Source organism: Hordeum vulgare, chromosome 7H, assembly GCF_904849725.1.
Source record: "Hordeum vulgare subsp. vulgare chromosome 7H, MorexV3_pseudomolecules_assembly, whole genome shotgun sequence".
NCBI classification, from domain to species: Eukaryota; Viridiplantae; Streptophyta; class Magnoliopsida; order Poales; family Poaceae; genus Hordeum; species Hordeum vulgare.
In genome coordinates this window covers 540,346,938-540,370,899 of record NC_058524.1, presented here as the reverse complement: position 1 = coordinate 540,370,899, position 23,962 = coordinate 540,346,938, and positions in this window count along the sequence as shown.

The window sequence follows — 23,962 nt, the reverse complement described above, 5'->3', positions numbered from 1 at the left end:
AATCCTAGCGGAATCATGACCTAGTTTTTCGTTAACTGTGGGTTCCCTCTCCTTTAGATTTTTCAAAGTCATTCCCACCTTGGACCCGTACTGAGTGATTTGATTGTGGATCTTTTAATCCAAATTCTCAATGAGTTCAATCGTAGCAACTTTATTTTCAATGATATCCAACCTACGCATCACATGTTCTAAAGTTAAGGTGGTTCCATTAACCATGAGTGGGGGTGAGCCTACCAAATTTATCAAAGCACCATAAGAATTAACGGTATGGCTACCCAAGAAGTCTCCGCCTATGATGGTGTCAAGAACATGCCTATTCCAAGGGGAAATACCCACATAAAAGCTGCGAAGCAGGACGATAGTGGATTGCTTACGAGTAGATCAATTCTGAGAATTGCAAATTCTGTACCAAGCATCCTTTAAATTTTCTACCTCAATTTGTTTAAAATTGGGAACTTCACTCTTGGGAGTATCCTTCGAAGCGGTGGGTCTACCATGAGGACAGGTAGACTATCCCACTCAAGTAGGCAGAAAGCAAGCGAAAGAAAAGGGCGAATGAAAAAGGCAAATAAATTTGTATTTTTTTTCAGAAGTGGGGGAGAGGAAAACGAGAGGCAAAAAAGTAAATGCTAGATATGAGTTTGCGACACTTACTTGGATAAGCTTCACTTAGAATAATCCCCGGTGCCAGAAATTGACACGTTGACGGGAGACTATTCTTGACTTGATCCTCCCCGACAACGGCGCCAAAAATTCTTCTTGCTACCTCTTGATCTTGCGTTGGTTTTTCCCTTGAAGAGGAAAGGGTGATGCAGCACAGTAGCAGTAAGTATTTCCCTCAGTTTGAGAACCAAGGTATCAATCTAGTAGGAGAATCAAGCCAAGTGTCCAGAGTACGTGCGCAAACAAAAACGAGCTTGCACCCAACGCTATAAAGGGGTTGTCAATCCCTTCAAGATTGATTGCAAAGTGAGATCTGAAGGTGGAAAGTGCAGCAAAGTAAAAGTGTAAGGCTGAAAATATGGTGTGAAGTAGACCTGGGGGCCATAGTGTTCACTAGAGGCTTCTCTCATGATAGCAAATATCACGGTGGGTGAACGAATTACTGTCAAGCAATTGATAGAACCACGCAAAGTCATGTCGATATCTAAGGCAATGATCATACATATAGGCATCTCGTCTGAAACAAGTAGACCGATACTGTCCGCATCTACTACTATTACTCCAAACATCGACCGCTATCCAACATGCATCTAGTGTATTGAGTTCATGACGAACAGAGTAACGCCTGAAGTAAGATGACATGATGTAGAGGGATAAATTCATGCAATAGATATAAACCCCATCTTTTTACCCTTGATGGCAACAACACGATGCGTGCCTTGCTACCCCTTCTGTCACTGGGTGAGGTCACCGCATGGTATGAACCCAAAACCAAGCACATCTCCCATTGCAAGAATCATAGATAAAGTTGACCAAACAAAACCCACAACTCGAAGAGAATTACAAGGATATGAAATCATGCATATAAGAGATCAGAAGAAACTCAAATAAGATTCATAGATAATCTGATCATAAATCCACAATTCATCGGATCTCGACAAACACACCACAAAAGAAGATTACATCGGATAGATCTCCATGAAGATCATGGAGAACTTTGTATTGAAGATCCAAGAGACAAAAGAAGCCATCTAGCTACTAGCTATGGACCCGAAGGTCTATGGTGAACTACTCACGCATCATCGGAGAGACAATGGTGTTGATGAAGAAGTCCTCCGTATCTGAATCCCCCCTCCGGCAGGGCACTAGAACGTGCCCCAGATGGGATCTTGCAGATACAGAAGCTTGCGGCGGTGGAAAAGTATTTTCGTGGATCTCTCTCGTGGTTTTGGATTTTCTTTATAGGCGGAAGAAGTAGGGCAGACGAGCCACAGGGGGCCCACAAGCCTGCTATGTGTGGGCCCCCTTGGCCGCGCCTAGGTGGCTTGTGCCCTCCCCTCGTGGCCTCTACCTTGGTTCTCACGCCCCCTGTGTATCTTCTGTTCCGGAAAAAATCTTTTCGAAAGTTTTATTCCGTTTGGACTCCGTTTAATATTCTCCTGTGAAAAGGGTCAAAAACACAGAAAAAACAGGAACTGGCACTTGGCACTGAGTTAATAAGTTAGTCCCAAAAAGATATAAAAGGCATACAAAACATCCAAAGTTTGAGAAGATAATTGCATGGAACCAGCAAAAATTATAGATACGTTGGAGACGTATCATTTCTCTATCTGAAAAAACCTAAAAGAAATTATCTCATATCATCTCATCTCTCTCACATTTCCAAAAAAATTTCATCTCATCTTCACAAAACATCTCATACATCTCATCTCAAAAAATAGAGCACATCTAAAAATGCCATACTTCTCATCGGAGGGGGAGGGTGCGACGACGATGACGAGACTCGGGGAAGGGCACGATGACGATGGCACGGATCCCGCAACGACGGCGGGGGCACGAGGTCGACGACGGTGTGGGCGCGATGGTGGCGATAGGAGGAGCTCACTGGGGGGTCGGGGATGAAGCTAGCAGTGGAGGCCGGCGACAACGAGAAGCGGGCTCGGCGACGGGGAGGAGGGTGCGCGAGGAGGTCCTGTGCGAGGAGGTGGTCCGGCGCGCGAGGAGGTCCGACACGAGGAGGTGGTCGTCGGTGCAGTCAGGCGAGAGGAGGAAGAAGGAACTAGCGATGTGGATTGGGAAAATTCTATCGACCAACTTATATAGGTGGACCGTTAGTCCCGGTTTGGGGCTCCAGCCGGGACTAAAGGCCCCCCTTTAATCCCGGTTGGAGCCACCAACCGGGGCTAAAGCTCATTTTCGGCAGGCTGAATGGCGGGAAGCATAGGCCTTTAGTCCCGGTTGGTGGCTCCTACCGGGACGAAGGGGGGCCTTTAGTCCCGGTTGGAGCCCCAAACCGGGACTAAAGGGGGGTGATGCCGAGACCAAATGTTTAGTCCCACCTCGCTAGTTGAGAGGAGCTGAGAGTGGTTTATAAGCCTCGCTGCGCCAACCCTCTCGAGCTCCTCTCAAACGCAGGTCTACGGGCCTAAACGCGCTCTCTCTGCCCTGTGGTCCTACTGGGCGTTCTGCGGGCCTGCATCCTAACCCATCTAGCTTCTAGGGTTTCTAGTCGTATGCAGGTCGAGATGGCCTAGTAGGTGGCATTTTTTTATTTTTTTTACTTTAATAATTTTTAGTCACGGTTTATATTTTAGTTCTTTGCTATTAAAGATTTTTTTCTCTTTTATTTTAGTTTTATATTAAATATTTTAACAAAAGACTTTATGAAAATTATTTTGAGTTGATATTTTTTTATTCTTTTTGGTTAATGTTTTACTTGATTCTTTTTACCAAATAAACACTTTGATAATTTTAGTTGAATCTTTTTAATTCATTCTTTTTAGTTAATGTTTTATTTTATTCTTTTTAGTTGATTCTTTTTACTTCATTCTTTTTTCTGTTAGTTTATTCTTTGAGCTAATTGACCCTGAAATTGAAAAGCACTACAAATGATCTATGAAGAGGTTGAAAGTTGGCATGGTATCATCATTTCACCCGCATAGCATGTGCTAAATACTTGAGAGGGTTACGGCAAAAACTGGATGCATTTCGTGTACAAATCGGACATTCTCTTTCGAAGTATTTGGGTTTCATACGAAAACTCATCTGTTACAAAGGGATTTCATTTCTTCAACTTATTTGAACTCCAGACTTTTTGTGCGTTCAAAATGCACCATTCAAAGCCACATCATCAATTTTCAACCCTCTCTGACTTCATTTGGTATTTTTCATGCATTTACTTATTATTTGAGCTAAATGACCCTGAAATTGAAAAGCAATACAAATAAACTCTGAAAAGGTTGAAAGTTGGCATGGTATCATATTTTCACCCACATAGCATGTGCTAAGAAGTTGAGAGGGTTACGGCAAAAACTGGATGCACTTCGTGTAGAAACCGAACAATCTCTTTCGAAGTATTAGGGTTTCATACGAAAACTCATCTGTTACAAAGGGATTTCATTTCTTCAACTTATTTGAACTCCAGACTTTTTGTGTGTTCAAAACGCACCATTCAAAGCCACATCATAAGTTTTCAACCCTTTGTGTCTTCATTTGGTATTTTTCATGCACTTACTTATTCTTTGAGCTAAATGACCCTGAAATTGAAAATCACTACAAATGAAATCTGAAAAGGTTGAAAGTTGGCATGGTATCATCATTTTACCCACATAGCATGTGCTAAAAAGTTGAGAGGGCTACGGCAAAAACTGGATGCACTTCGTGTACAAATCGGACAATCTCTTTCGGAGTATCACAGATTCATACGAAAACTCATGGGTTACAAAGGGATTTCATTTCTTCAACTTATTTTCTGACGCCCTCGATTTAATCGTACGCTAATCATACACGCAAATGCATACGATCAAACTCAAGGACTCACGGGAAGATATCACAACACAACTCTAGACACAAATAAAACAATACAAGCTTCATATTACAAGCCAGGGGCCTCGAGGGCTAGAATACAGAAGCTCGATAAACACACGAGTCAGCGGAAGCAACAATATCTGAGTACAGACATAAAAAATGGGGTGCCTTAGAGAAGGCTAGCACAAAAGAAACACGATCGAACGAGGCGAGGCCTCCTTCCTGGGAACCTCCTAACTACTCCTATTCTTCAGCGGCCTCCACGAAGAAGTCACCATCGGGGTGGCAGGCGTCGGCAGGAAACTCCACTCCTGGGCTCCACCATCTGGTCGCAGCAAAGGGTCAAGGGAACAAAGGGGGAGCAAAGCAACGATGAGTACTCATCCAAAGTACTCTCAAGTCTTACATCAGAACTATGCTAAGTATGCATCAGTATCAAAGAAGGGGGGTGGTTATATGTGGACTCACTGCAGCAATGCAAGAATAGAGAGAGAAGGCCTAGTCCTACCGAAGACTAGCATCTTCAGGGTCTTGCAGCAAAAGATGAGAGTAGAGCAAGGTAAAACAAATAATAGTCATATTGTTGCAGCAAAATTAATATGAGGTGACGCCTAGAGATCCTCCCTCAACTCCGTGCGAGGAAGCAATCCCGAGGCAACTAATTCTAGTTAAGTAACAGTTGTAGTTGTATAAGATCAGGGCACAACTCCAAGTCGTCCTGTAACCGTGGACACGACTATTCGAATAGATAAGTTCTTCCCTGCAGGGGTGCACAACATATTCCCCGACGCGGTCGATAACACTCTGGCCGGACACACTTTTCTGGGTCCTGCCCGACCACGGAATATCGACACGTCGCGGCCCCAACTAAGCTCAGCACAGAGGCGAGCCCGTCGGTCTAACTCCTAAGCACAGAGGGTTCGTGGGCCCACTTGCCCTCAACGCTCCTACACGATGCGAGGGCGGCCGATGTCAGTCCTAGCACCCCTTAATACAAGAGCGATGCATCTCGGGACCACTCGGGCGCACGCCGCTACATCGCGGACGTCTGAAGAGCTTCGGCTGATAACGCGACGTAGAGTACCCATAATTCTTTCCACACAGACGGTTAGTGCGTAATTAGGCCTTCCGACCAACCCAGATCAAATACCCAAATCCATTATCATTTTAATTAAGTCATCAACACAAACATGCGGGAATCCACCCGCCTAACAACTTATCACCAATGATCCCAGTAACATGGTTGAGTAACTGTGTGGTTGTAACATCGGGGGGAATTCGAGGTATCACCCTCGTTGGATTCCGATCAATGTATCCGTCAAGCTGGACCTAGAGGAATCACCCTCGAGGGTCCCACACTTGAGGGGTTGCACGACACAGGCATCATCGGGAATGGTGAAAGAGGAATCACCCTCAATAACCACGACCGACTAGCTATACTACAGAGATATCATCAGGAGTACTTCGCGACGTGTCACCCTCGGTACCTGTTGGGGATATTATCTACGGTGTGACCCGCCCTAGTTGGGCCGGGTCACCAAGTGGGCGACTCATCCTTTGGCGATTTAAGCTTTGGCCCAATAGGCCCGGGAGCTGGATGGCGGTTCAAGATCCTCGTGGAGAAACAATTATCGGGGAGTATTCCAGTCTTGGGAAGCACGGTGATTTAGAGATAGAAAGACTCGCGACTTGCATGAGGGCAAGGATTCTTGTAAACCCTAAGGGATCGACCTATATATAAAGGCGAGTCTCAGGGAAGGAGGGGTAGGTTAGAAATCATTGAGTGCTAGGTCAGGCAAGTTACGCCCTCCTTGTAATCGAAACAATATCAATACAACACTAAGCAGGACGTAGGCTTTTACCTCCTTACGAGGGGCCAAACCTGGGTAAATCTCTGTCTCGCTCCCGATCAACCCCTTTGAGTCGCCACCAAGGTGTGATGGCTCCAACACTAAGTCCTTTCACGAGGACATCTGCCGTGACAAAACCACGACAGTTGGCGCCCACCGTGGGGCCTGCGCACGGTGGAGTTGAGTTCTCAAAGGGAGCACTACCAGGGTTAGGGAGCTACGCAGCGGGGCTCATGACTCAGAGCCGCCGCGTGAAGTACTACATCAATAACTTGTTGTGGGGGCCCGAAGCCGATTCAATCGAATCCGGCTACAGAATCCCCTTGGGCAAGATCAACGTCTTTGTCGGCATGGTTGGATCGCCTATGCCTGAGCCGGACATCTTCACCGACATCATCGAGCCGGCCAGGTACGTCTGCCCTGTCGCGACGCCAAATCTAACCCGCCCGGTATTTGTTGGTTTCACACAGGGATCTGAGGAACTAGAACGATCGGTGACTCAGGAGACCATGCCAGTCAACACTAATGACGAGTCATCCATGGGCGACTCAGATTCAATTCAGTCTCTACATGGGGGCTGCCTCGGAGGACTGTCACTAGCAATGGACCCCGAGGTTCTCGACCGAACCCGCCATCAGATCGCCGTTTACATGGCAGGGGCGACTCAGCCCCCGCCAAACCCGACAGGCAACGACGAGGCTGGCGAAACATCCAGAAGCCCAGCTGCGATCTTGGTGGATTTGGCGGCAGAAATAACAAGGCTCATGGCGACCCCTGTAACAGCAGAAAACCAGGACACGATAAACGCCGAGTTAACAAAGCTAAGAGATGGGGTGACAAAGGCTCAGCGGGACACTGAAATAGAAGCCGCCAGGATCGAAACCCGGCAAGCTCAAATCACCGCTGAGGCAGCTCGCCTGAACATCGAAAACTGGCGGCTCGAGAGGCATTAGTGCGCATCTGACGCTGTCCATCAGCGGGAGGCACCAGGGGCGTTTACCCCCTGATCTCAACTCGACCCGCTTATTCGACACTCCACGTACTCCCGGGGCAGGAGACGCTCCAGGAGGAGGGCCGGGCCAGACGCCAAACCCGCCACTTCAGCCAGCTGTGGATCGCGTCCCTCGATTCCAGACACCTCGAGGTCACTTTTCCAACCCGATGGACAACGTCCTCGCCGCTACTCGCCAATTAGAGTCCCTTCCAATTCATGGAAACACCCCGGCTGAAATAGAAGCAAGGAACGCCATTGAGATGTTGAAGACGGCGGTGGTTCAAAACGCCCAGTTCTCGCACAGCCTCGATCGGCTGCACTCCACCCCCCAGGCAAGCCACACCAGGAGCCGGCCAGAGGACCAGCCCGCCATAACCAGTGGACTGCGACCCCTTCCCCAGGTCAACTCGCCTGATCATCGAGACCCGCTGGGTCAGGATCACCCGGACATCCAAACCGGCCCAGCGCCGCTTGTTGGAGGCGGTAGGAAGGTAGGGGTGCCATGTTTGGCCCCCGCCCTTCGCAATGAGAGAATGCAGAAGGATTCTAAGGGACCAAGAAAGGTGCCTAACTACACCCCGGACCTTGAGCCGGCGTCATGGGTTGAGAGTTACGAAATCACCATGGACATGCTGGATGTAAGTGAAGCAATCTGCGCCAGGTACTTCACAATGATGCTCGAGGGAACGGCACGTACTTGGTTAAAAAACCTGCCCCCAACTCCATCCAGACTTGGGCTGAGTTGAAAGAGCGTTTCATCAAAAACTTCCGGGGAACTTACAAGCGCCCGATGACAATAGTCGATTTACAGCAGTGCGTTCAGCGCCCTGATGAGTCGGCTCACCACTGGACGCACCGGGTCGCGGAAGTCATTCACTCGTCGGACGGCACCACGGCGGCTCAGGCTGTGCTGATCTTGGAGCAAAACTGCCACTATGAGCCCTTGGTACAGAAGTTGGGGCGACTCAAGCGAAAAGTCCAGGATATGGGGGAACTAATGGACACCCTCACTAGGTATGCCGAGGCGGACGACACTAAAGATCTAGGAGAAGATGGCAGCAAGGCCAACTCGCCGAGGAAAGGCGAGTCATCCAAAAATCATACCCGGTTTCAGGGACGCACCCGCCATAATCACGGAGGGAACGACAAGAGAGGGCAGCAAGAAGAATCCTCGGACTTAGTCGCCAACACCAATGCCAACAACGGCAACCAGCGCCAGAAGAAGAGGGGTTACAGTGGCAAGAAGCCGCACAATTATAACGAGATACTCAAGGGCCCTTGCCCGCACCACGCCATGGCGGACGGACCGGCGACTCATTCCTGGGAGGACTGTTACATGATGCGGGAATTTCGGGCGGAGGCGATCAAAAAAGGGCAAAGCGGTGACCCAGACCAGCGGCCGGAACAGTTCGGTGCACCTAACCAATGGCAAAACAGTTTGGTTGGGGCTCGAGGCGGCTCGCAGCCAAGCAGAGGCCAGTATCCAGTGCATAATCAACGACGCTATAACCCGCCCGGGGTTTTTCAACAGCCATCCCCACAGGGGCCTCCGTAGGGGCAAGATGATAATGGCGGGTTCCGCAAAAATCCCAAGCAATTAAGCAATGGGAAATACCACGTCTTCACCACCAATGCCTGCAAGCGTGATAAAAAGGTGAAACACCAAGCGTACAGTGTATCTGAGCCGACACTCCCTAGGTACCTCCACTGGTCCGAGCAGATTATATCGTGGAGCAGGGAGGATCACCCGCCCAGAGTTGACAACCCCAACGACTTAGCGTTGGTCGTGGCTCCTCAAGTCGGGGGATATACCTTATCGAAGGTACTGATGGATGGTGGTAGCAGCATCAACATATTATACTTCGACACTTTTCGAAGGATGAACTTGCTGGAGAAAGATTTAATGCCTTCAACCACGGTATTCCACTGAATTGTCCCAGGTAAATCGGCAAACCCCATAGGCCGGGTTAAACTCACAGTTGCGTTTGGAACAACATCTAATTACAGGAGTGAGTCGCTTATGTTTGAGGTGGTCAAGTTAAAGAGCCCCTATCATGCGTTGTTTGGGCGACCGGCTTACGCCCGTTTCATGGCTCGCCCTTGCTATGTTTACCTTGAACTCAAGATGCCCGGTCCTAAGGGACCCATCACGATTGATGGTGACAGGAGGATCGCAAGAGAGTGTGAAGAAGGGGATGCGGCTTACGCAGAAGTCGCTTGCGCTGTAGAAGAGCTCAAATATCACCAGGCCAATGTTGATCCAGCTGATATGTCACCTCTAAAGAAGCCAACAACAGACGCTGAGCCGCCCCTCAAGTTCAAACCTACAGACGACACTAAGATAGTGGATTTCGTCCTTGGCGACTCAACCAAGCAGTTCACTATCGGGGCGGGTCTGGACCCCAAATAGGAAAGCGCGCTCATCGAATTCATCCATGAGAATCGGGACATCTTCGCATGGAAACCTTCTGACATGCCTGGTGTACCGAGAGAATTCGCTGAGCACCATCTTAATGTTGACCCAAAAGCAAAACCAATTCAGCAATATCTTCGCAGGTTCAATGAGGAACGACGCAAGGCAATCAGGGAAGAAGTCGCCCGTCTTTTGGCCGCCGGGTTCATCGTAGAGGTCTTCCACCCGAAATGGTTGGCTAACCTGGTCCTGGTGCTCAAGAAGAATGGCACCTTACGCATGTGCATTGATTACACAGATCTTAACAGAGCCTGTCCAAAGGACCCTTTCGCCTTCCCCCATATCGATCAAATCATTGATTCAGTGGCGGGCTGCGAGAGTTTGTGTTTCCTGGACGCTTATTCCGGGTATCACCAAATCAAGATGGCTGTGGAAGATCAGGAGAATACAGATTTTATAACCCCCTTCGGGGCTTTTTGCTATGTGTCCATGTCGTTTGGGGTCAAAAGCGCTGGGGCAACTTACCAGCGCTGCATCCAAAATTGTCTCCGTGGCCAAATCAGACGCAACGTCCATGCTTACGTTGACGACATTGTGGTCAAAACTCATAGGAAGGAGACGCTCTTGGAAGATTTAAGGGAAACTTTTGACAATCTGCGGGTATACCAGATGAAGCTTAATCCCACCAAGTGTGTCTTTGGCGTTCCCGCAGGAAAGTTGTTGGGTTTCCTGGTATCTAAGCGCGGCATTGAAGCCAACCCGGACAAAATCGAGGCGATTACTTCGCTTAGGAAACCAGCAAATATCAATCAAGTTCAACGGATGGCGGGTCGTATCGCGGCTTTAAGTCGCTTCATAAGCCGTATGGGAGAAAAAGCTATTCCCCTTTATCAGTTGCTTAAGAAATCTGACCGTTTTGTTTGGACAGACGAGGCCAATGAAGCTTTTGAAGCCTTGAAGCAGCAGCTGGTCAACCCGCCGGTTTTGGCCGCCCCGACTCAAAAGGAGCCTATGCTTCTGTACGTTGCGGAAAACTCCAAGGCGGTGAGCGTGGCAGTGGTCGTCGAAAGGAAGGAATATCCGGTGCAACGCCCGGTGTATTTCATTAGTGAGGTGCTAACTCTCTCCAAGCAACGATACCCGCACTGGCAGAAGTTGGTCTATGGGGTCTTTATGGCGAGTTGAAAGCTCAAGCACTATTTCCAAGAGCATCCCATCACGGTGGTTAGCTCCGCTCCTCTCGGATATATCATCCAAAACCGAGAAGCGACAGGGCGAATCGCCAAATGGGCGATCGAACTTGGGCCGCACCACGTGCGATACACCCCTCGCACGGCTATCAAGTCTCGGGCCTTGGTTGATTTCGTCAACGATTGGAGCGAGTTACAGATCCCGGAAGACAGGCCCGACCTTACGTACTGGACTATTTACTTTGACGGGTCTAGGCAATTGGAAGGCTCGGGGGCTGGCGTGGTGTTGATTTCGCCCCAGGGAGAAAAATTCTGCTATGTTCTCCGACTCATGTTTCCATGTACCAACAACGCTGCAGAATATGAAGCCTTGCTTCATGGTTTGCGACTCGCCAAAGAGATGAACCTCACGCGGGTCAGATGTCTCGGCGATTCTGATATGGTGGCTCAGCAAGTTTCAGGTACTTGGGACTCTCGGGACCCCCTGATGGCGGCTTACAGAAGGGCTGTGTCGGATTTGGCGGGTCATTTCCATGGCTATCAAGTTGATCATATCGACCGGCACCTCAACGAAGCAGCTGATGCCCTTTCGCGTCTTGACTCACAGCGTAAGCCGGTTCCTCCCAATGTCTTTCTTGATATTTTGCCTAATCCTTCCATAAAGTTGCCCTCAGAAGAGGAGTTGGCAATACCAGACCCTGAGTCCCAGTTCGTGGCGGCTCTCCGTGTTACGCCGGATTGGGTTCTTCCGTATCTGGCATATCTCGCCCGAGGCGAGTTACCTTCGGATGAAGTGTTGGCTCGCCAAATTGTTCGTCGAAGCAAATCCATGGTCATCATCAATGGCGAATTATATAAGCGAAGCACTTCTGGGGTAATCCAGCGATGCGTTTCTTCCGAAGAAGGATGCGTGATTCTGAACGACATCCATGCCGGGGATTGTGGGCATCATGCCGGGTCACGCTCCCTGGTTTCAAAGGCCTTCCGTCACGGTTTCTTTTGGTTGACGGCTCATGCAGATGCAGAAGAGATAGTTCGTCGATGTGATGGTTGCCAGCGTTACGGACGACAGGCTCATGTGTCGGCTCAAGAACTAAGGATGATACCTATTACTTGGCCTTTCGCGGTCTGGGGGCTAGACATGGTTGGCCCCTTTAAGATGTCGTCCAACAAAAAACTCATCTGCTGGTAGCGGTTGATAAATTTACCAAGTGGGTCGAAGCAGAACCTGTTGGTGCTTGTGATGTGGAGACATGGGTCAAGTTCTTGAAAAAACTGATCTTCCGGTTCGGATATCCACACAACATTATTACTGATAATGGTACTAATCTATCACAAGGTGCGATGCAGGAGTTTTGCCATCGTGAGCACATCCGGCTTGATGTCTCTGCAGTGGCTCATCCACAATCTAATGGGCAGGCCGAACAGGCGAATCAAGAAGTATTGCGAGGAATCAAACCCCGACTTATGGTTCCCCTGGAACGCACCCCAGGGTGTTGGGTTGAGGAGTTGCCTTCAGTACTATGGAGCATCCGGACCACCCCAAACCTTTCTACGGGTTTTACTCCCTTTTTCCTGGTATACGGAGCAGAAGCTGTTCTTCCCACTAACATTAGGCATAACTCGCCCAGAGTTGCTGCTTATGTGGAACAGGACAACGAGTTGGCGCGTCAGGATTCTTTGGACGCTTTTGAGGAAGCACGCGACTTGGCTGCCGCCCGATCGGCGATCTATCAGCAGGACTTGTGGCGTTACCACAGCCGCCGGGTCAAGAGCCGAACCTTTCAGGAGGGCGACTTAGTGCTTCGATTGATCCAAGATCGCACTGGCATGCATAAGTTATCATCACCATGGGAAGGACCGTTCGTCATCAGCAAAAGTCTTCGCAACGGGTCATACTATCTGGTGGATCTTCGTCCTGATCGGCCAACCACGGAGGCTGAGTCAACTCGCCCCTGGAAGATAGCCCACTTGCGGCCTTATTACACTTGAGCTATTAGCTCTCCTTTTTGTAAGTTTTTCATTTTTATGAAGCAATAAAATTGATGCCCACAAGCTCGGGGGCTTTCCTGCTATTTCATCTTATTGAAAGTATGGATCTTTTATTTTGCTCCTCAACAAGTCGCCCAAGCATGGACGCTATCTATACTAGAGAGCATAAGTCATCGTGATGCACTTATTACAAAACTAGGTATCGATAAGCCAAAGAGGATCAAAGTCACTACAAGCGCACGATTCATACATAGGCGCCTTATATGATTCTATGGATTAGGCTGGCTTACTTAGGGCAATCTGTTTCCAAGTCGTTTTGTGGTAATAGCGTATACGCTCCTACAATCCTATGACCGGTCTTTCCCCTAATCATAGGTCACTTGGGGGCTTCCTCTCACTGAGATCAGCCTTACTACCCATTTGGCCTGCTAAAAATTACCGCATTACAAATGGTTATACTGGACTGTGTGTTGGCTGAATCGCCATATGGACCCATGAACTCTTGGTGAGTTACTCCGCTTTATGGACCCTAAACTCGCCTTGGTTAAAACATGTCTGGTACCAGCTAGTGCCCCACATGGAAAATAGAGAAACCATTGGTTCACTGAACCTGCTTCACTGAAGCTTGACTCGTGCCTGATCAGCTGGTCTAAATACTTGAACTTTTTATACAAAAAGCCTCCCTCGAGTAGCACTTGAGTTTATATAACTCGTCCTATCCCGTCGCGACTTGAATGAGCTGACAAAATTCTTATTTTTTACCTTCCTGGCACTGCCACAAGGTTTTTTCAAATTTTTCCAAATCACCTTAACATCTGGAGTCGGTTATTATTTTATCATCCGTTACTCACTGAGGTGATTTGATGTATGTTTTTAAGCCTAACAGGTTGATGATCAAAATCATTATTGCCATGACGGGTCAAGCATCATAAAACGCCATGAGGGCGGGTCAAGCATCATAAGGCGCCCTGAGGGCGACACAAGGGTTTTAAAGAAATCACAAGACATGGTTGTTTTGTACGAATGACTTATTACATGGCTCTGATGGCCAAATCCATGAAGGATTACTCTGCTGATGTCCCCCGGTCAGCCTCCTTTGAGCTCTGACCGACTTCAATTTGCAAGTCGCCCAATACCCAATTACACTTGGATAAGGCGGCAAATTCATCTTCACCGTTCAGAACTGATGAGAGATCCACCTTCAAATCAAAAGGGTTTTTGGGTCGACGCGGGGTCAAGCTGGTTGTCACAAAGGTTGGCGGATTAACTTTCTTATTCTTCTCATCATAGGCAGCTTGATACTTTGATAAATCCAAGCTTGCTGCAAGCTGAGTCGCCGCCAAGCGGGATTCTTTAACAACGCACTGGTAATCCTCCTGAGCAAATTCTGACCAGTCGTCCTCGAGCTGGGGAAAGCCTGCTGCTACTTCTTCGGGTTTTAATTCTGGAGCATACACCAAGCACCGACTCAACGTAGTTAGTACCCCTTTTCGGGCAGCTGACCGGGTTAGCTGACTGATCTGAGGCGGAAGGGTAGATAAGCAGCCAAGCATCTTTTTTATTGATGTTATGGGTTCCTTGGCACCCATCATTGCTCTCAAGGTCAGCACGCTTCTGGTATACAGTTGCTCTGTTAATGTGTAAATCGCCTTCAGCATCAGGACGCAGTAGTTCTGAAGGTTGGCGGCTCTCGGACCTATATAAGGGATAATGATGGTGAGTAACTTCTTCATACTAAGTTATTTATTTACAAAGTGCAAAGTCAGGGTCTTGTTTCTTACCAAAGATAGCTTGTGCCATGTTGAAGATATGTTGCTTTAAGCCGGCCAGCTCTTGTTGCACGGTTTCCAATTTAGCTTCAGCTTTTTCCGCTCGCTTTACCACGGCGTCTTGATCAGCTGGAGCCTTTTTGAGGGCGGCTTTCAGCTTCTCCAACTCAGATAAGATTATTTGATGTTTTTCTTCTAATTTTGCCCGTGCATCTTGCTGATCGGCTAAATTTTTCTTTAAGTCGCCAAATGCCGACTCAGCTTGGGCAAGAGATTCCTGTCAAAATATATTATCAAGGGGCAAGTCTCAGAATTATTGCAAGCAAAATCTCTGACACTTGGGGGCTAATGTATAATTTTTTAGACAAAATTATACAGTATCAAGACCAGGCTCATCTTTCAACAAGATGACCCGACCCTTGGGGATTACAGGTCGAAAGATTTTTTCTAATGACAAGACCTGGTTCATCTTTCAACAAGATGACCCGGCCCTTGGGGGTTACAGTTCGAAAGATTTTTTCTAATGACAAGACCCGACTCATCTTTCAACAAGATGACCCGACCCTTGGGGGTTATAGGTCGAAAGATTTTTTCTAATGACAAGACTCGGCTCATCTTTCAAAAAGATGACCCGACCCTTGGGGGTTACAGGTCGAAAGATTTTTTCTAATGACAAGACCCAGCTCATCTTTCAACAAGATGACCCGGCCCTTGGGGGTTACAGGTCGAAAGATTTCTTCTACTATCAAGACCCGGTTCATCTTTTTTACAGATGACCCGGCCCTTGGGGGTTACAGGTCAAAAGATTTCTTCTACTATCAAGACCCGGCTCATCTTTTCATAGATGACCCGTCCCTTGGGGGTTAATGAGGATAATATAGTATGCAGTAAGGCGTACCTCATGTCTGTTTTTCATCATAAGGAGCAAACTCTTTTCCATTTCATAACTCGCCTCCAGGCGACTTGCAAAGCCAGAGCAGAGTTCTTTAAATTCAAGATTTTCATATTGGGATAGCTTAGCCTTGGAAATTTCATGTTCAATAGAAGGTTGAGCTGATGATGGTACGTGCTTCGACAAGACTGCTAAAGCCGGCTTAGAAAAGCGAGTGTCAGTGATGATCACAGCATCAGGATCTTCTGCCATTTCAACGGACTCGGCGGATTAGGCGTTTCCATGCCTTCCTTGGGCGAATTCGGGAGATCCGCTTGATCTTCAAATTTATCCTTGGCCGGGTTATCATGAATCGGCGCTGGTTTTTCAGTAGGCTCCGGAGCTATAGTGGAAGTTGACCCACCAGTTTTCCTCTTCTTCGCTTGTGCCCTAAAAGAAAAGGGGGTGCGCTTAAAAACAGACATTATCATCATCAGGACAATGTAAGTATTATAAGGACTTACCCTGGAACGTGGATCATCGGCGGAAGGGCTGACATCACTGAGTCGCCTGACAAAGGAGGAGAATTCTGCAAAAATAACACCTCAAGATGTGAGCGAGTTATAAATATGATCCAAAAGGAAACGAAAGGAGATGTTATTAAAAGTATACCTCATTCTGCCTCTTCTTAGTTTTCGTTGGTAACCCGGACACCAAGTCTCCAAAATGACTCCGAGTTTTCCGATTGGAAGCATATTGCGTTTTCTTCAAAAGGAAATTAGGATCCAAACAAGCATTTGGGTGAGACATGGGAACTTTCCCACAAATCCGCCTGGCCGGCTTAGACGGAGGAGAAGATGAGTCGTAGGAAACATAAATTACCTCTACAGAGTCTTCCTGGCTTTCGTTGTCCTCATTCTACACAAGAGATATGGAGGCGTAAACGCAAAACTATAACAATGAATGGCGAGTCAAAGAAGATAGAATTTTACCTGTGAAAGTACGTTGCCGACTTGGGATTCATCTACGTCAGACGGCTCAGTAACAACGGCTTTGCCTTTGCCCATGGATTTCTTCTTTGGGGGCGGCTTGGCTTGCTTCAGGGCCATCTTTTTCGGCCTCTTGGACCAGAATTTGTCCCCTTTCTGAAATGGCATTTTTATTATGAGAATCATAATTCAAGTAAGTCAGAAGGAATAAAGTAAAGGCCGGTTAAGTTATTTACCTTTGGCGCCGGGTTGATATTGCAGAATGGCTTAAGACCTACTTGGCCACACTTGGCCAAGGGCTCGCTGGTCAACTTCTTGATGATGGATACGATGTCGTTTTCTGTCAATGTTGTACGGAAGTAGCAATGGGGATGGTCCAAGGTGCCATCAAACTCACACATTAGGCCATCCCGGCGACTTAAGGGGAGGATGCGCCATTCAACCCCGCAGCGGATCAAATCGGTCCCAGTAAGACCGTTGTTTGTCAAAGATCTTAACTCGGATAGCACTGGGATAAAATCTGACTCCTCTTCTTCAGTAAGCTTGTCTGGGAGTTTGAAGTTTGTCGGAAGGCGTTCCTCCCTATAGCCAAGGAGCTTGTTCTCACCCTCAGGAGAAGTTTCCTGGCAATAAAACCAAGACTCGCCCCAGCCTTTGGGATGGCTTAGCATGGCGAGTGATGGGAATGGACTATCCCTACGGCGTTGAACGTTGACGCCTCCAAGTTCCAAGCTAGGGCCATTGGAAAATTCTGTGTGGTGATTCAAATGAAAGAAATACCAGAACAAAGGAACTGAAGGTTCCATACGCAAGTAGGCTTCACAGAACACTTGGAACTGACATAAATTGCTAATCGAGTTAGGTCCTAAGTCTTGGAGGCGGACATTCATGAAGGTCATGGCGTCTCTGAGGAATTTTGACCCAAGCGGCTTAAATACCTGTTCGAGGTGTTCAACAAAAACAACTATTTCCCCTTCCTTCGGGTTGGGAATATCTTCTCCAAACCCGGAACACCATCCGATAACCTCTTTCGGGTCAAGGTTTCGCGTCTTCACACAGTCGTTGAGAAAAGCTTCATCAACTTTGGTCGAGAGCCAATCAGCTTTGAAAACGGTACCCATGCTACAAAGGGAGAGATTACGGGTAAATTAACTCGCCGAGCGCTTACTAAGTGGTTAAAAGATCAATTGACTCGACGAACATTTGTAAGGTGACCAAGGGAGTTTGTTGACTCGCCAACAAAAGGTCGGGTCAGAATACCAGGGCGATTTATGAATTTCCTACTGCTTAAGAGAGATGGCTCAGAGCTTCAGAGATGTTCGCTAAAATGGTGAAGTATGGATCTACAAACAGGTTTTGTACAATAGGCAGTAACATATAGATCTACAGAGTAGGCAAAAATGAATGAAAAAAGCCTGGATAAAGGAAAACAGCCTATGGCTAGGGAGAGAACAGTGAAGCTGATTTGACGAAAACCTTTCGAGATCTTCAAACCGAAGCTAGTCAACTAAGAGTATGGTAGATGCTACTGTGCCTACTTTTATCGTCATGAACTAACCAGCGATTATGGAGGCATTCAAGGTGTTCTAAGAAACCGACAGGCATGAACTTCGAGGAACTAAGATCTGCCTCTAATGGCGGAGGACTGACCTGGTGATGACGACCGGAGGCGACCGAGGAAGATCCGCGGCGAGTATTGCGCGTTTAGCTGGCGTCGGGATGCGTCGGATACGGCGGCCGGAGACGGAGGTCTTCGGGCGGCGACGAAGCTCTCGGTACAGTCGCAAGGATGAAGGGGACGACAACATGGGTAGGTGGAAATGTGCGCTGCCCCTTCCCCCAGCCTATTTATTAGGTCAGGAGCTGGAATCAAGGCGCCACACGCGGGAACTGCCAATTGGATAAAGATTCGCTATGATGGCGCCCAAAATTTTCGGGATATCTGTGCCGAAGGATCCGTTGGGGATTGCGTCATCATCTCTTCCAAGATTAAAGGGATAAGTTGATACCAACAAGAAGTGGTTCGGCGACTTAGGTATCTTCGCAACAGATGGCGATTTAAGTGTATGATGCACAAAAGGAGCAGAATGAGTCGCCCCTAACTAGGTAAGAATATTGGCGTGAACAGGTTCAAGTCAATCTGGGGCTAATGTTGGGGATATTATCTACGATGTGACCCGCCCTAGTTGGGCCGGGTCACCAAGTGGGCGACTCATCCTTTGGCGATTTAAGCTTTGGCCCAATAGGCTCGGGAGCTAGATGGCGGTTCAAGATCCTCGTGGAGAACCAATTATCGGGGAGTATTCCAGTCTTGGAAAGCACGGCGATTTAGAGATAGAAAGACTCGCGACTTGCGTGAGGGCAAGGATTCTTGTAAACCCTAAGGGCTCGACCTATATATATAGGCGAGTCCCAGGGAAGGAGGGGTAGGTTAGGAATCATCGAGTGCTAGGTCACGCGAGTTACACCCTCCTTGTAATCGAAACAATATCAATACAACACTAAGCAGGACGTAGGCTTTTACCTCCTTACGAGGGGCCGAACCTGGGTAAATCTCTGTCTCGCTCCCGATCAACCCATGTGAGTCGCCACCAAGGTGCGATGGCTTCAACACTAAGTCCTTTCACGAGGACATCTGTCGTGACAAAACCACGACAGTACCCGATAGTATCTCTGTAGCATCGCACAACTGGGGGTGTAAGTGTTGTGTTGGGTCATGCTCGTCGATCAGGGATCGAGACTTGAAAACAAAGCGGGGCAACTAGACTACGGGGTCAGAGGGAAAGACTGCTCCACCTATACTAAACAGTCTAAAGGTACAATACTGAAAGTAGCAGTTCATCAAAAACAGGCTATGCATCAGATATAGGAGCTAACTACAACAGTAGCAAAATACTAATGCAATCATGAGGGAGAAAGACATAGGCGATACAGGGATGATCAAGTGGGGTTTGGTTGCCTTGTTGCTGTGTGGCAAAGGGTTGGTCGGCAGGGTCATAGATGTACCCGACAACAGCGTCAGTCTTGGGGTCTACCGGTAAGAAGAGGGGGGAGAAAAAATAAATAACAGCACCAGGCGCAACACTAAGCATGACATGGCAAGATGCAGCCTAGGCATGAGCTAACGCAGTAACATCCGTCATAGACCGGTCGGAAGAATATCTGACGATAATTCCCGGGTCTCTGGCTACTACCGGTCAGGCTGAAAACGATTGAAAAGTTCCATGTTTTCTATGCTAGGGACGCGTGACACACGAATGAACCTTGTATCCGGTTCGTCTCGTTCTGCTCATCAACTTTCATGTTGAAAATATTTTGATCTCACTTATGATTTATTTAATATTAATTATAGAGTTTTATTCAATAATTAGGAATTAAAAACAGATTTAATTAATTATTTAAATACAATTATAACATCAGCATGATGTCATACTCACATCAGCACTTGACTGGTCAACTCTGACTAGTGGGTCCTACATGTCATTGACACAATTTATTAATTAAGATTAAATATTAATTAATCAGATTAAATTAGTGGGGGACCCACGTGTCATACTTTAATAGGATAATTTAATTATCTTTACCTATTAATAAAGCACCTATTGCTTCCGTGGTACGTCATAGAAATTGCCCCTGAAGTTTGCGAAAATTATCCATCATATCACCGGTAAGTAATAGAAAACGTTTCACAAAGCGAAAAATCGTGGACTGGGCCGACCCATGTAAAACCCTCCTATATTACGCTCTGCACCCTGGGAGAATATCAAGCACACCGTATGGGCCGGCCCATGCACACGCGCCAGTTTTTATAGTTCCATTTTTTTATTTATGTTCAGTTCCATTTTTTTCTATTTTAAATAATTTAAAACTTCAAATAACCTTTAAACTTTTAATAAATTTAAAATTTTAAATCAACATATTTTAAAAAATAAAATGTTTGTGACTTCAAAAACTGCTCGGAGTTTTTGTAAAAAATGCTCGCATATACAATAAAATGCTTGCAAGTTTGAAAAAATGGTTGTAAAATAAGAAAAGTCCATGATTTCAAATCAAAAACCATGTATTAAAAATTAATAAAAGCATTTAACAAAATGCTTTTAACAAAATGCTTCCTAATTCAAAATATGTTAATACATTTCAAAAATGTCCTAAATTTTAAAAATAGCTAATGCGTGTTTTGATAATTTCCTTTTTTATTAAAATTTTTCCATTCCATTTTTGTTTACTTCTAATTTAAATAATGTAGAATTACAAAAGCATTTGCATATTAAAAAATAGGAATTTTAAATTAAAATGTTGACGAAAACATAAAATGTTTGTGGATTCAAAAAAGGCGACGGATTTTTATATTTTTTTTGCAAATTCCAAAACAATGTCCGTGAATTTAATAAATATATTACTGACTTATAAAAATGTTTGTTTATTCCGAAAAACTTCATGCCTTTCAAAAATGTTTGTGAATTCAAAATAAAATCCTCCAACATAAAAAATTATGTTAGTCTTTTCTAGAATTGGTCGCCAATTCAAAATAAAATATTTAAACTCGTTTGAAATATAAAAAATATTCACAATTTTTAGCAAATGTTTGTAAATTGTAAAAAAATTATCGATTTTAAAATTGTTCTCATATTTGTAAAATTGTTCATGAAAGATCTAATGTATGTAGTTAAACATTAATTCTTTTAAGTCTTTGTGAAAATGTACCTCTGTGATTTTTGAAGAATTAACTGTTGAATGGATCGGATTATTATTGTATGTTTTCTAAAAAAAATTCTTGAAATTAAGAATAATTCTTTGAGTTACCAAGATTTTTGACAATCATGATTTTTTTTTTAAATGTAAATATTGCTTCAACTTGTGAATAAATTTAAAAGAACAAACATTTTCTTGCATTTGTGCACAAAATTTCAAAATCAAGCGATGATGTGTGAACATAATATGGTCATCATGATTGAAGATTATGTTTTTTTCTCCCGTTGCAACGCACGGGCTATTTTGCTAGTCCTAATTAACAGATTATCTAATTAATCTATTTACTTAATTAACTAATTAACCAAATAATATATCTAATTGTGTATTTATTTATTTTATTAATAAAAACACATATTTATTTATTTATTTATTTATTTCCATGCCATTTCTCTTTCTACATACATGCATACATACGCAATACACACATACATACATACAAAGATACATACACAAATACAACATCCTTTTCTTTTTATTTTCTTTTCTCTAACATCTCTCTGCACATCTCTCTGCTCACATTCCTCTCAATAGAGAGGGAGAGGAGGCAACCTCCACCTCCATCCTACACGGGCATAACGACGTCGGAACGCGGCGGCGATCGCCGGAACGAAACCGGGGCGGGGAAAGGAAGGAAGGGGTGGGAGGAGCCCAAGAAACGGCTCGCCGGCGTTGACGGGAAGGCTCGGTGTAGCCGGAGTCCCCGGGAAGGGGCGGAGGAGGTGGCGGCGCGGTGCTTCGGCATGAAGGAGCTTCGGTGGGAGGGGCGTCGGAGGCGCCGACGCGGTGCGAGCTGAGGGAGGGCCGGCGGAGACACCGGGTGGGGCGGAGGTGACGCCGGCCGGTGGAGGGATCCGGTGGGGGTGTCGGCACCGGGGAGGAGGCGCTCATGTGGGGGGATCTGGGAGGCAGGGGTCTCCGGGTGACGAGGGGGGCGCGACCACTCGGAACGGGAGATAGTGGAAGGGAGAGGAGCGACGGGCACTCGGGTGGGACGACGTGCAGAGCGAGAGGGTGACGAGGGGGAGGGAGATCTGGGGGAGGGAGGAGTCGGTCGCCAGGGGGGAGCGAGCGACGAGGGATCTGGGGGAGGCGATGCGGGGCTGTAGCGGTAGGTGGGATAGGTGGGGGTGACGAGGGGGTTGCCTTCGCCCCCTGGCGGCGGCAGGTGTAGTGCGGGGGGTGGAAGGAGACGGCGCTAGGTTAGGTGGTGGGGGCTGATACGTCTCCAATGTATCTATAATTTTTTATGGTTTCATGCTATTATCTTGTCAAACTTTGGAAGTTTTGCATGCCTTTTATATATTTTTGGGGACTAACTTATTAACTCAGTGCCAAGTGCCACTTCCTCCTTTTTCCATGTTTTTGACCCCTTTCAGAGGAGATTTTGAAACGGAGTCCAAAGGGAAGAAAATCCCCGGAAATATTTTTTTTGGAACGGAAGAAGATCGGGGAACTTGGGAGCCAAGCCAGAGGAGCTCCAGGGGCCCCACAATCCCCCACCCCGCGGCTAGGGGGCGCGCCATCCAGGCTTGTGGGCCCCCTGGAGGTCCCCTGACCTAGGTGTTTTGCCTATATAATCCCATAAATTCCAGAAAAAAATCAAGAGATCATCGCAATTACTTTCCCGCCACCGCAAGCTTGTCTCCGCAAGATCCCATCTGGGGCACGTCCTGGTGCCCTGCCGGAGGGGGGATTCGGATACGGAGGGCTTCTTCATCAACACCATGACCTCTCCGATGATGCGTCAGTAGTTCACCATAGACCTACGGGTCCATAGCTAGTAACTAGATGGCTTCTTCTCTCTCTTGTATCTTCAATACAAAGTTCTCCATGATCTTCATGGAGATTTATCCAATGTAATCTTCTTTTGCGGTGTGTTTGTCGAGATCCAATGAATTGTGGATTTATGATCAGATTATCTATGAATCTTATTTGAGTTTCTTCTGATCTCTCTTATGCATGATTTCATATCCTTGTAATTATCTTTGAGTTGTGGGTTTTGTCTGGCCAACTAGATCTATGATTCTTGCAATGGGAGAAGTGTTTGGTTTTGGGTTCATACCATGCGGTGACCTCACCCAGTGACAGAAGGGGTAGTGAGGCACGCATCATGTTGTTTCCATCAAGGGTAAAAAGATGGCGTTTTCATCATTGGTTTGAGATTATCCCTCTACATCATGTCATCTTGCTTAAAGCGTTACTCTGTTCGTCATGAACTCAATACACTAGATGCATGCTGGATAGCGGTCGATGTGTGGAGTAATAGTAGTAGATGCAGAAAGTATCGGTCTACTTGTCTCGGATGTGATGCCTATATGCATAATCATTTCCTTAGATATCGTCATGACTTTGCGCGGTTCTATCAATTGCTCGACAGTAATTTGTTCACCCACCGTGATACTTGCTATTTTGAGAGAAGCCTCTAGTGAACACTATGGCCCCCAGGGTCTACTCCACACCATATTTTCAGCCTTACACTTTTTACTTTGTTGCACTTTCCGCCTTTAGATCTCACTTTGCAAACAATCTTGAAGGGATTGACAACCCCTTTGAAGCGTTGGGTGCAAGCTTGTTTGTGTTTGCGCAGGTACTCTGGACTTGACGAGACCCTCCTTATGGATCGATACCTTGGTTCTCAAACTGAGGGAAATACTTACTGCTCCTGTGCTGCA